Source organism: Triticum aestivum, chromosome 7B, assembly GCF_018294505.1.
Source record: "Triticum aestivum cultivar Chinese Spring chromosome 7B, IWGSC CS RefSeq v2.1, whole genome shotgun sequence".
Lineage (NCBI taxonomy): Eukaryota > Viridiplantae > Streptophyta > Magnoliopsida > Poales > Poaceae > Triticum > Triticum aestivum.
The window spans coordinates 238,572,173-238,584,465 of NC_057813.1; positions in this window are offsets into that span (position 1 = coordinate 238,572,173).

Here is a 12,293-nt window from a genome sequence, read left to right on the forward strand (position 1 = left end):
TGTGTAGGACCAGAACATCAACCTTGTCGGGACCTACATCATAGATCTTGGAAAGGTTCCAACCATCCTATCTGCCTGAGATTCAGATCTTGTTGCTATCTGAATATTTTAGACAACATGTCTGGAAAAGAAAGTTTTCAACACAAACCGACGAGATGACGTTGCGAGATTCTCGGGATAAGAACTACGATAGAAAGCTCCAAAACATGAGTTGGTTCTGCTACATACATGTGAACATGCTGTCCTAGACAAGCATGACCACGTAGTAGTCTTATAGTAAAACACTACTGAGTTCAGGTTGGGAACCATCATTGAAGATAATGATGTCATGTGCATCACCTAGGAATAGCACATGAGACTCCCTTTTCTTGAACAAATCAATCAGTGGCTTGGTGTTCTAGGGCATACAATGGAGTGGAGGTAATTAATCTACCAAACCATAGAATACATTCACACATGCATGACTGACTTGCAATGATTCCAGAGGAAACAAAACAATCTTTCTCGAACTCACGGCGGCAACTTGCACCAAATGCACATGAATTCGAGGAAGTCACTTCTTCCACCCAAGCATAAGCTTCATGAACAGAACACAAAGGCATTGCTTACAAAGTTTTCAACACTAGGTTGATGTTCAATATGAATCATGGGGAAGACAAAATACTGCTGATGGGCTCAACAGCAACTCATCGGAATTTCCATATCATTGGACTTCCACCATCATATGAACATGGTGATAGCATTGGTCAGACCAAGAGATGTAATGGTGTATGCTCGAGGGATCAACCACGAGTAAGACAACATTATGAACATCGTTGGTTCTGATTTGACTTGATGATAGCCCATACTCAAGACAAAGTTTTAACAAGGCAATAGATCCAACAACTGATCATGAGGACCAATCGATGGAGATATCATCTCTCTTCAACACACACACACAAAAAGACATCCCTTAACATGAACTAAGTGAGACAAGCTTTTATCTTCCAACTCTCCAAGTTGTTGTTTGGCTTAACCAACTAGCTCAAGGGTATCCCACACGGATTCCTGGAGAAGGGGTGGTTACAGAAAACCAACTTTCTCACAAACTCAACATAGCGGTCAGGTGACGACCTGGTGATACTTCTGAGAAGGTATTCAGAGAATCACGAACCACCGATATGCTACTATGCTTGAGGAAAATCTTGCTTTTCAGAGCAAGACGATATGATCAAATAAGCAAGGGATTGAATAATCCTAACTCATTGATCGAAGAGTGCACCGAATTAAGGACTAGGTAGCACAATCTATCTTAGAATGATGATTCAATAACCAACATGCTAAGAATGAGAATTATTGTCCATTTACTACCAAGCAACAAGTTGCTCGGAGTATTGATTTCACACATCACAATTCACTTGTCGGCATTCCGGTTACAATAATACGAGGATAGAGGAATGAATGATGATGGTGAGAAGTATCACTGCATCAAGAATTCATAAAAGATGGTGCAATTCCTATGATATTCTTGACATAAAGATGGTAACACTCCAAGGTAGAGCCGAGCAGAAGCTGGATTGGCATTTTGATCTGCGAGGTACAACTACTTTGACCCAATCCTGGATATGAATGATGTACTGGAGTTTGTTTCTCCTAGTCATTCCGAATAGAATGGCTTGACGAACCACAAGAGTAATAGGCATCGATGAACGAATGCATACATACTCTTGACTATCAATTGATAGATGAGGGTCGGAATACAACTAAGGAGGGACCACCCAAGAGGACATATGATTTTCTGAGTTGTGGATGCATGGACTAGCATGTCGAACGAGTTCAACATATTTCTTCCGGATAACCCATGCAGAAAGGTTGAACTGGAAGAGTCACAATATAGAGAGAAGAACTCATCAAGAGAACTCTGGTTGTGATCTTTTGGTTCAACGAGGAACTGCTGCCATAAGTAGTTCATGGTACTTGGAAGAACGATATACCACGAACCTCGAGGCTATCACAAGGTTACTAATATCCTGAAGGGACTAGCAAACACTATCAACATGGAGTAGGTGGAGTGAATCTCGGGTTCAAGAACCCAGGAGTAGAATACCTACTAATTAAATTGCATCACGGGATGCTTTCGGGAATGATGGCCAGAATCATCACACTGGGAACACTAAGCATGGCTAACTTACTAGGTGATACTCTAGACACCTAGGGTCATAATAATAGCTCCAACATAAATGTTGAGGCAATGAAATACCTCAACACACTGGTTAGTGTGGTTGACCTGGCACAAAGGATCTTCAGAATGGTAAGAAGGAATTTGCAAATGCATCAGACTATTTAGAAACTTGGGATGACTCGGACAGCATGACGGCTGTAAATGCTCAAAAGAATTTGAGACATGCTACAAAAATAGTGGTATAACCACTCAGAAGCACAATATCAAGGTTTCGAGACCAATTGTCAACACATGGAGATATTGGGAATGGAACTGATACTTAAATCCGTCAATCCTATAAGCCTATGGATTAGTAACACGTGATCCTGATAGAAAGAAGAGAAAGCCTAGTTCCTTAACCCCATAGAAAAAATAAGATGACTCGGATCAGAAGGCATAAGGTATAAGGAGTAAAAAGAGCCTTACATTCCATCCCACAATCAATTCCCTTATATAACTAAAGAATTTGTAGACTCAACTTCGAGCAGTTTGGCTTGGTAACCTACAGGCAGTCAGGCTCTAATACCAAAGCTGTCAGGACACCGATCCTAAGCCACACCGATCTAGCATGTAACACCTCATATCACTTTGTGGCCTCACGCACGGTATTCCCACGGGTGTCGCCTTACCAGGCCCGGGACCGTTTGCGCCTTTTGGTTCACGTATATGATAGTGTTGCTAGCATCCATATGACAAAGAATCCGGGCTGACATGGCTAGTCGTGAACCCAAAGTGGCGCTAACTTACAGGGACGGGCATACATGACCCAACAACGAATGTGTCGGTCATCAGCAAGTGAATCCGGGTTGTAGCAGCTGGGCTAGCAGGACTTCGGTAGACACCGCGTGACATTTCCCCAAAGGGACAGACACAAGAACGAAGAAGGACACATGCCGACCAGCCTAAGTGTTCCGGAGCAGTAGCAAGCTACCAAGGCTCAGTGGAAGCACTAGGAGACATTTCCCAGTAAGAGAGGCTACCAAGGATAAACAACTAGATAGTCAGATCCCACACATACCAAGCATTTCAATAACATACACACAATATGCTCGATATGTGCAAATACAACATGGCATCACAACATGACTCTACAACTCAAGTATTTTGTTCAATAGGCTCTGAGGAGCGAGATATTACAAACATGGGTCTCATGACCCAACACTCAAAGCATACAAGTCAAAGCACAAGAGGAAGCTTAAGATGTCTGAGTACAGACATCTACAAGTGAAAAAGGCTGAGAAGCCTGACTAACTACCAGATCCTGCCAAGGCACAAGATCGTAACTGAGGTAACAAGCTAAATGTCGAAGTCCACGCGGAACTACTAGCGAGACGGAAGTCTCTGCAAAAACGTAAAATAGGCAAACGTGAGTACAAATGTACCCAGCAAGACCTACATCAGAACTAACTACATACGCATCATTATTAACAGAGGGATGGTGGGGTTTAACTGCAGCAAGCCAGCTTTGACTCGGTGGCTATCCTAAACTACGACTACAAGTAACTCTTTTGAGGTGGCGCACACGAGTACACATATTCACCATATCAATACAACACTATGGATCCGCTCCCGTCTCCCTACGAGAACGCCATCCATAGCACTCACGCTTATCTTGTGCATTTTAGAGTATCCACTTTCACTTGTCTATGAACTGTATAGCCAACCCAGAAGTCCTTTACCGCGGACATGGCTATTCGAATAAATCATATTAACCCTACAGGGGTGTACTTCTTCACACACGCTCTCACCACTTATCGCCATTTACACGACATGTACTCGGCAACCTTCAAGCGGAAGCCCAGCGAGGGTGTTGGCCACGACCTAACTAACCACACAAGTCTCTCTTCCAGGTTTATCGCCTATTCGGTTTCCATCCGCAAGGAGATCTGGCCGGGGTGTCGCTCACGGCCCCAAATGATGTGAGAAGGGTTCCCAAGCCCACCATCCGGGTGCCACTTGGTACACCGTGCCACTGTGCCTAGTCTGTCCCAATGCCACCTTTACCGGGTGCCACTTGGTAGACTACTAACACTACCTACAAACACCAGAAACTAGTTGCAACTCCTGGACTGAGATCGAGTTGATTAATAAGTCGAGAGGGGCACTTAAGCATTCCAATGTGTGGTAGTAGCTGCTCATGGATCACAAACACAGAACTCAGTTCCTGAGGACAGTTTCAATGAGACAACCCACTATGTACTCCTACATGGCCTCTCACCGCTACCTTTACCAAATCGTGTTCACACACTTCGCTCACACACAGTAGGACATGTTCATCACCATTCCAATTCATCCCCGATGAATCAGACCTGACTCAACTCTAAGCAGTAGCAGGCATGACAAACAAGCATAAATGAGTAGGCACATTAGGGCTCAAACAACTCCTACTCATGCTATTGGGTTTCATCTATTTACTGTGGCAATGACAGGTCATGTAGAGGAAAGGGGTTCAGCTACCGCAGCAAGTAACAAATATGTCATTGTTGTCCTAATGCAGTAAAAGAGAGCAGGAGCGAGAGAGTGGGATTGTATCGGAATGAACAAGGGGGTTTTGCTTGCCTGGCACTTCTGAAAATAGTATAGCTCTTCATCGGTGTAATCGATCACATCGTCGGAACACGTCTACTGAGAGGGGACAAACACCGGCAACAAAGAAGGAACACAATCTATGCAATGCAACAATATGATGCATGAGTGTGACATGGCAATATGTTGTGGTTTGAGGTAATGCAACTAGCAACCAGATTAAATGAAGTTGGTTTGAATCCAAGATTCAAATTCAAACTCCATATGTGGATATTTAAATGCCATTTATATGATTGGAGCTAAACAGCAGCTATAAGTTGTTCTAACATGCATGAAAATGGTATAGATGGATAGATTGGATTTTTCTGATCATTTTTCATATATAAATTATTTCATTCTGAGTTACCGTTGAATTTAGATGAATTTTTGAAGTTTTGGATATTTTTTGGAATTTCCTGAATTAAAATTAATCCAGAAAATGAGTTATGGCGTCAACACTACGTCTCTGTGATGTCAACAGGTCAACTGACACTGTCGAGGTCAAACCTGACCAGTGGAGTCGACACGTCAGGGACACAATTAAGTAACAAGGTTAATTAAATCTAACTAATCAAATTAACAGCCACTGGGCCAACTATCAGTGTCAGCAGGGGTAATTAGTTCTAAACTAATCTAGTCAGGGGCGGGGCCCACGTGTGTTGACCGCAGGGAGGTCAAACCCCGGGTCGAACAGGTGAAACCTGCCAGCGACTCGACACCGACGAGGCCAGACACGGCGGCGAGGCTCAGAAATCTTCCTTCGGCGACCAAATCAACGGCGGAGCCCATCTACGAGTAGCTGGAGCTCGCGCGCGTCGAGTGGTGCTCTCAGCTTCGCTGGAGATGGCCAAGAACAACGGCGGTGATGGCAAGCGTGGCGGTCGGCGTTGGAGCGTCGAACGGATCGACGGTGCAGGGCATGGCAGGAGCCGCGGGTGGGCGCGTTAGACCCGTGGGGGTGCAGTGATTTCAGCGGTGGGCTCGGACGTGTGCTTGTAGGGCTATAGCCGCGGTGGCGACATGGCCAGTGGCGAGGAGCTGTCGGCTCCGATAGCAATGATGGTTTAGAGGGCGTGGACGAGCACGAGGAGAGAGGGGAAAGGGAAAGGGGCTCACGGCGAATCCAGCAGAGGCGACGGCAAGGCCGAGGAGAGGCTGGACCTCGCGAATGCCCGACGAGTCCGCCGGTGGTCAGAGGTTGAAGTGGAGGTTGGGGACGATGTTGCAGGGCTTCCGAAGGGGCGTGGCTCGGTGGGGAGGAAGAGGGGGTCGAGGCAGAGCTCCTGAGCTCAGCGGCATGGCGAGGGGTGGCCGGTGGCCGCAGGAACGGCGAGCGGCGATGACGGGCTCCGTTCGGCTAGAGAGCAAAGGAGGGGGGGAAAGCGCTTGAGGGAGTGAGAGGGCCTGGGGGGGGTGCGTGGCATCGCGGAGGGAGTCCAGGGCGACGAGGGGGCAGCCAGGCAGGCAGCTGCCGGCGTGGTACGTCGCGGCGCCGTGGCTGTCTTCTCCTCTGCCTTCTCGCAGGAGGAAGAAGACGCCCCTGCCCTCAGTGGGCCGGCTAGGTGGCTGGGCTGCCAGGTGGGCTGGGCCTCTGCTACAGGAGCAGGCCACGTGAAGTAAGCCCAGGTTAGTTTCATTTCTCTCTGTTTTATATTTCCTGTTTTGTTTTCTTTGTTCATTTCCTTTGCCACTGTTTTCAAATAGAACAAATCCAAACCAGTGACAAAATTCCTCTGAATATTTTTATGTTGCTTAATGGACTTTTCCAAAAGCACATAAAATGTTTCAGGGTATTTGTAAATATATTCTATACAAGTTATGAATATAATTCCAAATGCAAATAAAATAATGATTTAAATTCAGTGCACAAAATATTCCTCAAAAATGCTCATTATTTTTGGTTTGGTGCAAAAACCTTTGCCAAATATAACCAACATTATTTAAGGCCATTTTGGAAACACTGAATGCAATTTCCAAGGTTCTTTACCCGACTTTTAATTAATGTTTTGAGGCTTCAACAATCCTCAATTGAAGTTTCAGATATTTCAATATGATGCCTGGATGAAGATGCAACTATTTACAAGCAATATTCTAGGGATGTGACATTGGGAGTCCAGCGACTCTCTCGAGCTCTTTGTGACTCCGGAGACGAGCGACGACAGCTACGTGCCCCCGAGCTCGCGTCGTGCCCGGAGCAAGGTGGCTGCGTCAGGCCGCCGGCGCAGCTGACCTGGATGGGGTTGGCGCCGGCCTCTCGTGGCCCACTATTGATGATGGTGTTGGCCATGGAGGCGCGTGTAGTTAGGCCTCCTTAAGATTTGTCTCTTTTGTTCCCTGCGAGGAATCGAGAAAACACCTCGTGGGGGCATGCAAAGGGTCCGCAATTTCTTTTGTTGATACTATCCTTATTATGAAGTGGTGCAGATGCTTGTCCTGTCCCGGCTTGGTTCCCGCTTTCTAATCTCACGACGACTTCGTGCTCTACGCTGACAGGTCCCGATCCGCAGGCAGGCTTCAGCCATCGCTGGTATGCCAGGTCGCGATGCCATGGTCAAGGCCAGGAGGTGAGCGGCCCGAGGTCCAGTAAGAGCCCCTGAGGCGCGATGCTCAGGAGGCCCCCCTTAGCGCATAAGCAGCCGCCGAAAGGTGAGAAAGGAAAGCAACGCCTCTGTTACAGAGCCACGTTAAGTGGAGATTCAGGGCCGTGTCGATTAGCTGTTCCAGGCGCGGAACTTATCTCGAAAGCATGGAGTCACTCCTTCGTGAGGCGCCGGACTTCCACATCGGCAGCTGGGATGTAGCTGGGTTAGGCCCTCGCGAGGTCCCCCCCCCTCTTCCCCACACTCTCCTTAGTGCTCTATGGCCCCAGGTCCCGGCCCTCGAGCGAGCTCAGCCGCCGCTGGAATGCCAGGTTGCGATGTCGTGGACAAGGCCAGGAGGTGAGGGCTGGAGAGCCAGTAAGAGCTCCTGAGTCGTGATGCTCAGGAGCCCCCTTTTAACGTGCAAGCATATCATGCAGGAAAGAAAGAGAGAGCTCGTGGTGCCACCCATTGTAGACCTCAGGAGGTTCCTGCAATCCAACACGAGAAGAGCAGGGGTTGCCATTATGATTGCCGGTCGGCCATTGGTTGCTCCAATAGAGAGTGGTGAGGGCACTGAGGGCCTGGTGACGTGACGCTTGCGTGGCTGTTGTGGGTCAGAGCTCGGACACTCAGATTTGTTGACGTTGCAGGGACAGACCCATGCGCAAGCGCCGTGCCAGCGCGAGCGGCTCCAAAGGTAGGTGTCAATCAAGAAGGCGATTATCACAGGTGGTTTAAGCATGAAGGGCAAATCAACTTAGGTAAATGCAGGAGGGATACATGCCACTAGGTCTGGCCCGAGCGGCTTGGGGACGATGCAGCCCGAGGGGCGCCCCCAACAAGGTGAACTAAAGACATAAGCAAAAGGGATACACGCCGCAGGAACGGACCCGTGCGGCCTGGGAATGAAGCAGCCCTGAGGGCACTCCCAGCTGAAATGAACTTCGAAAGATGTCACCTGGTACCATTCTAGAGGGCGTGTTGGAGTAGCTGAAGGTGCACAGTGAAGAGGCCGATCCTCACGAGCTACCGGAGCCCTAAGCCTCGGGAGGCTCTAGGGTCCCAGGCGGTTCCTCGAGGACCATCTCCATGTTCGACAGGACTGCGTGATGCCTGGCCTCCTGAGCCGCCAGAATGCTCTGCAGATGGCGCTGGTGAGTAGCAGCCGCGTTCGGCAGGCCGAAAGGCATGCAAACATAGATGTGCGGTGGACCCTCGCAACGTCCCACGCGCTAAGACCAGAGGCGCTCCTGAGACGCGGCTCAACTGAGCCCTTGGTAGTCGATGCAGACGCGCATCCCGCCATCCTCGCCTAGATAGGGGGCTACGCCAGGCAGGCAGCGGCCGCCGCATATGACTCTTGATTCCTAAAGCTCCTGAGTAGCCTTGGTGATGAACTCCTGAGGGTTGGGCCTTCCTTGCCCCATGCCTTCCTAAGGGAAACGTGCTGAGAAGCACGCCTTCATGTGGTGCCCGAGCGCCTCCCTCGTGATCTTGGCAAAGTCTGAGGCCCTCCAGAAGAGAGCCCCCGAGCCCTGCCCGAGGAGGGCGCCTGGCGCGCCTTCCTCTGTTAAGGAGGGAGGCGCCCCTTGCGCGAGCACGGATCCTGATGCGACACCTCCTGAGATGCCAACCTCCTGAGGCCTTGAGCTGGGCGATGTCTTCTTCTTCTTGGGAAGTGCCTCAGGAGGGTTCTCGCTCTTGCTGTCTGGGTCCTCGATTGATGCAGCTTGGAAGGCATGCTCGAGGGAGCACACCGCATCCTTCTCTTCACAGGGTACTGTGATGATTCTGCCGCTTCTTGGCATATTGAGGACGTTGTAACCATGCTGGGTCACTGCCATGAACTTGGCCAGGGCTGGATACCCGAGGATGGCATTGTATGGCAGGCGAATGTGGGCGACGTCGAAGTCGATGAGCTTGGTACGGTAGTTGTTGCGCTGCCCGAAAGTGACAGGGAGGCGGACCTACCCTATCGGGGTAGTGGAGCCGTCAGTGACTCCTGAGAAAGGCTTGGTAGGCTGAAGTTGATCATATGGCACTTGAAGGTTGTTGAACGTCTCAATGGACAGAACGTTGAGCCCTGCGCCACCATCGACGAGGGTCTTGGTAACTTGCACGTTGCTGATGACTAGGAAACAAAGCATTGGGAGGACACTAGCTGTAGCTACACAGTTGAGTTGATCTGCTGAGGTGAAAGTTATGGCGCACGTGGACCATCTAAGCAGGCGCATGGCCTCGAGCTTGGGGAGGACTGTATTCACCTCGCGAGCAAACTGTTTGAAGATGCGCTGAGAGGCTGGGGCCTAGGCGCCGCCCAAGATGCAAGCGATAGCATGCGGCTCCTGGAAGCCCCCAGCCCCCTCGTCCTGGTGGTGGTCATCATTCCTCCTTCATGGCGGCGGCAGAGGAGGAAGGCCTGCGTTGCTGTCGGCTTTCTGGGAACGGGGGTCCCCAGACTTGCCTGCCTGCGGCGTGGCTCAAAGGAGGCCCAGCACAGCCCATCTTCATCGACACCAAGCTCAAGACCCCCGCGAGGGGACAAGCCTCACGGGGAGGACGACAAGGAGCTTCCTCAGGCACGGCCTCGTCAAGCTGGCTCACGAGGAGGCGGAGAGTTCAAGGCAGGGTACCTCGCGAGGTGCCCATGACGCAAGCCATGACGACCAAGGGTGCCAGTCGGGCGCCGGCCCGCGCAGTGTCCTCCTTTCCTCTTTGGTGCAAAGGGAGCAAGCGCAGGCGAGAGCATCAAGCAAATGCGTCCATTTCGGTGCAACAAGACAAAGACCAGCCCAACGGCCGGAAGGAAGTCATTGTGGAGCCCAAGCCGGCGTCATCACCAGAGCCTTTGACAGGCGAGGACCAACTTTAGTCAGGATAAGTGTACCCGCTGTTCCCCTTCAAAATGGCCAATTGTTGGCGCCCTTCCCGCTTAATATTTGGGAAGAGGCCTAGGGCCTTTGCCTATAAATCGGACTAGCCACCCGCAAGGTAGAGGCATCGAGAAAACAAGGATAGAGAGACACGGAAAGAGAGAGAGAGGCGACTGAACTCCCCCTAGCAGTTGATCGCGCCAGCCAAGAACAGACCCTCGCGAGGCTATTCTCCCTTTGTATTGTTCATCGTCGAGCCCAAGAGGCAATCCACCACACCACACACTGGAGTAGGGTATTACACCACAATGGTGGCCTGAACCAGTATAAATCTTGTGTCTCTTGTGCTGTTCAGTTTGGTAGTTTAGGTCCTAGCGATTCGGCGAGGAGAGAGCCGGTAGAGGGTTGAATCTCTGCGCGCACCCCAGTGTTCGAACCTCAAGGGTCTGCCGAACCCGAAATCCGACATCTTGCGCGCCAGGTAGGGGTGTGCCGGAATCTGCCTTTTGCCGCCTCGCGCCCCGTCACATCGTCATCACCATGTCCGGCGACCAGGCGGGCAACCCAGATCCTTGGGCGGCTTGGCCTGCCAGCGCAGAGCCGCTCGCCCCAGGCGACCCCATTCCTCAGGCAGCTCACGGTCCGCAGGGCGCTGCGGGCCGTGGGCGACGCGGACAGACCTCGACGGCTCTAACACCGTGGTAGACGCGGTCGGCAGCGAGGGCCTCCAACCACGCCACGGCAACGACGCCGTACACCCACCGGGAGCAGGCGAACTCAAGGGCCGCGCTCACGGTGGCCCGAGAGCTGCTGCAGTGCAGACTGATGGAAGGCGGCCACGACGTGCTGCTAGAGTGGGTGGTGGAGCTCCTAGGCTTCGCTGCCTCGGGGGCCCCTTCTGCACCTTGCTCCCGCCTCAGGCCCAGGGCGGCCCGCGCGGGGGCCCCACGTACAACCGCGGGCTCCAAAGCTACTCCAACACCAGCGAAGCCGTCAGCACAGGGCCGGCGGCGGCACCGGCTCTACTCCCTGTCAGTGAAGAAGGACTCGTCGCGACCCACGGCCCCCGTGGGCCACCGTGCTGCCATCACCAGGCCGACACGTCAAGCAGAGCTGCATGGCACGCGGAGCCCTACGGCGCAGCCTTCGGGGTGACAGCCGCGGAAGAGTACGTGCCCCACATGATGGATCAAGGGCGCCCGCGCGAGGGCGAACAAGGCTCGCTCCTTAGCCCAAGTTGGGGGGACGAGGCACCAGAAGCTGAGCTCTTCCAGGAACCCCGGGACGGCCCCGCGCGGCCATGCTAGGAGCGACGATTATCGGGTACCACTAATCCCTCAGGAGCAGGCATACACTAATCATGAGTCACAGGAGGTGCAGGTTGCCACAGCGAGCAGCTGCCCTGCTCCAGCAGTCTCTTACCCCTCAGGAGGAGGGCGTCGGGGGCTGTAGGAGAGGGGCCAAGATCCGACATCACCACCACGGCGTTCGGAGCAAGGCGATCCCAGGAGGTAGGCCCTCCGCTGGGGAGGTGCCTCAGGGCCTGCCCCTGGCGGAGGACCCGTGGTCGTCGGGGGAACCGCTGGCGACCGCTCTACCCCATCGGCAGCGTCCTTGTTTCCGGTCGTCGTTGATGGAACTAGAGTGTGGCGCAAGGCGGGGCCCTCGTCTGGAGATATGAAGCATGGCCGGTACCTGTGAAGAAGGCCCAGTGCCTGTGAAGCTCGCCGCCCCGTGACACTCTCACGTAATAATGAGTGGGGCTGTACATGCCCCGGAGTCTCAGGGGTGCCGGCCTCAGGCCCTGGGGCTCCCTCCCATGCCCATTGGCAGCACTTAGCTCTGCGCTGGTGAGAAGACATCCAAGACTAGACTAGGTGCCGGACGCGGCCTTTTGTTTGCTTTCATTGCTTTTCCCTTGGTTGCTGCTTTCCCCCGCTGGATTTAAGTTGAACTCGAATTTGAAATTTGTGTGTGTTGGGGATGGGGTGCTTAGTCTCGTTCGAGCAATCTATCGCGTTTCGGTTACGACCTCACCTCAACTGCCTCCCCTCGCGAGCCCCTCGCGAGCCG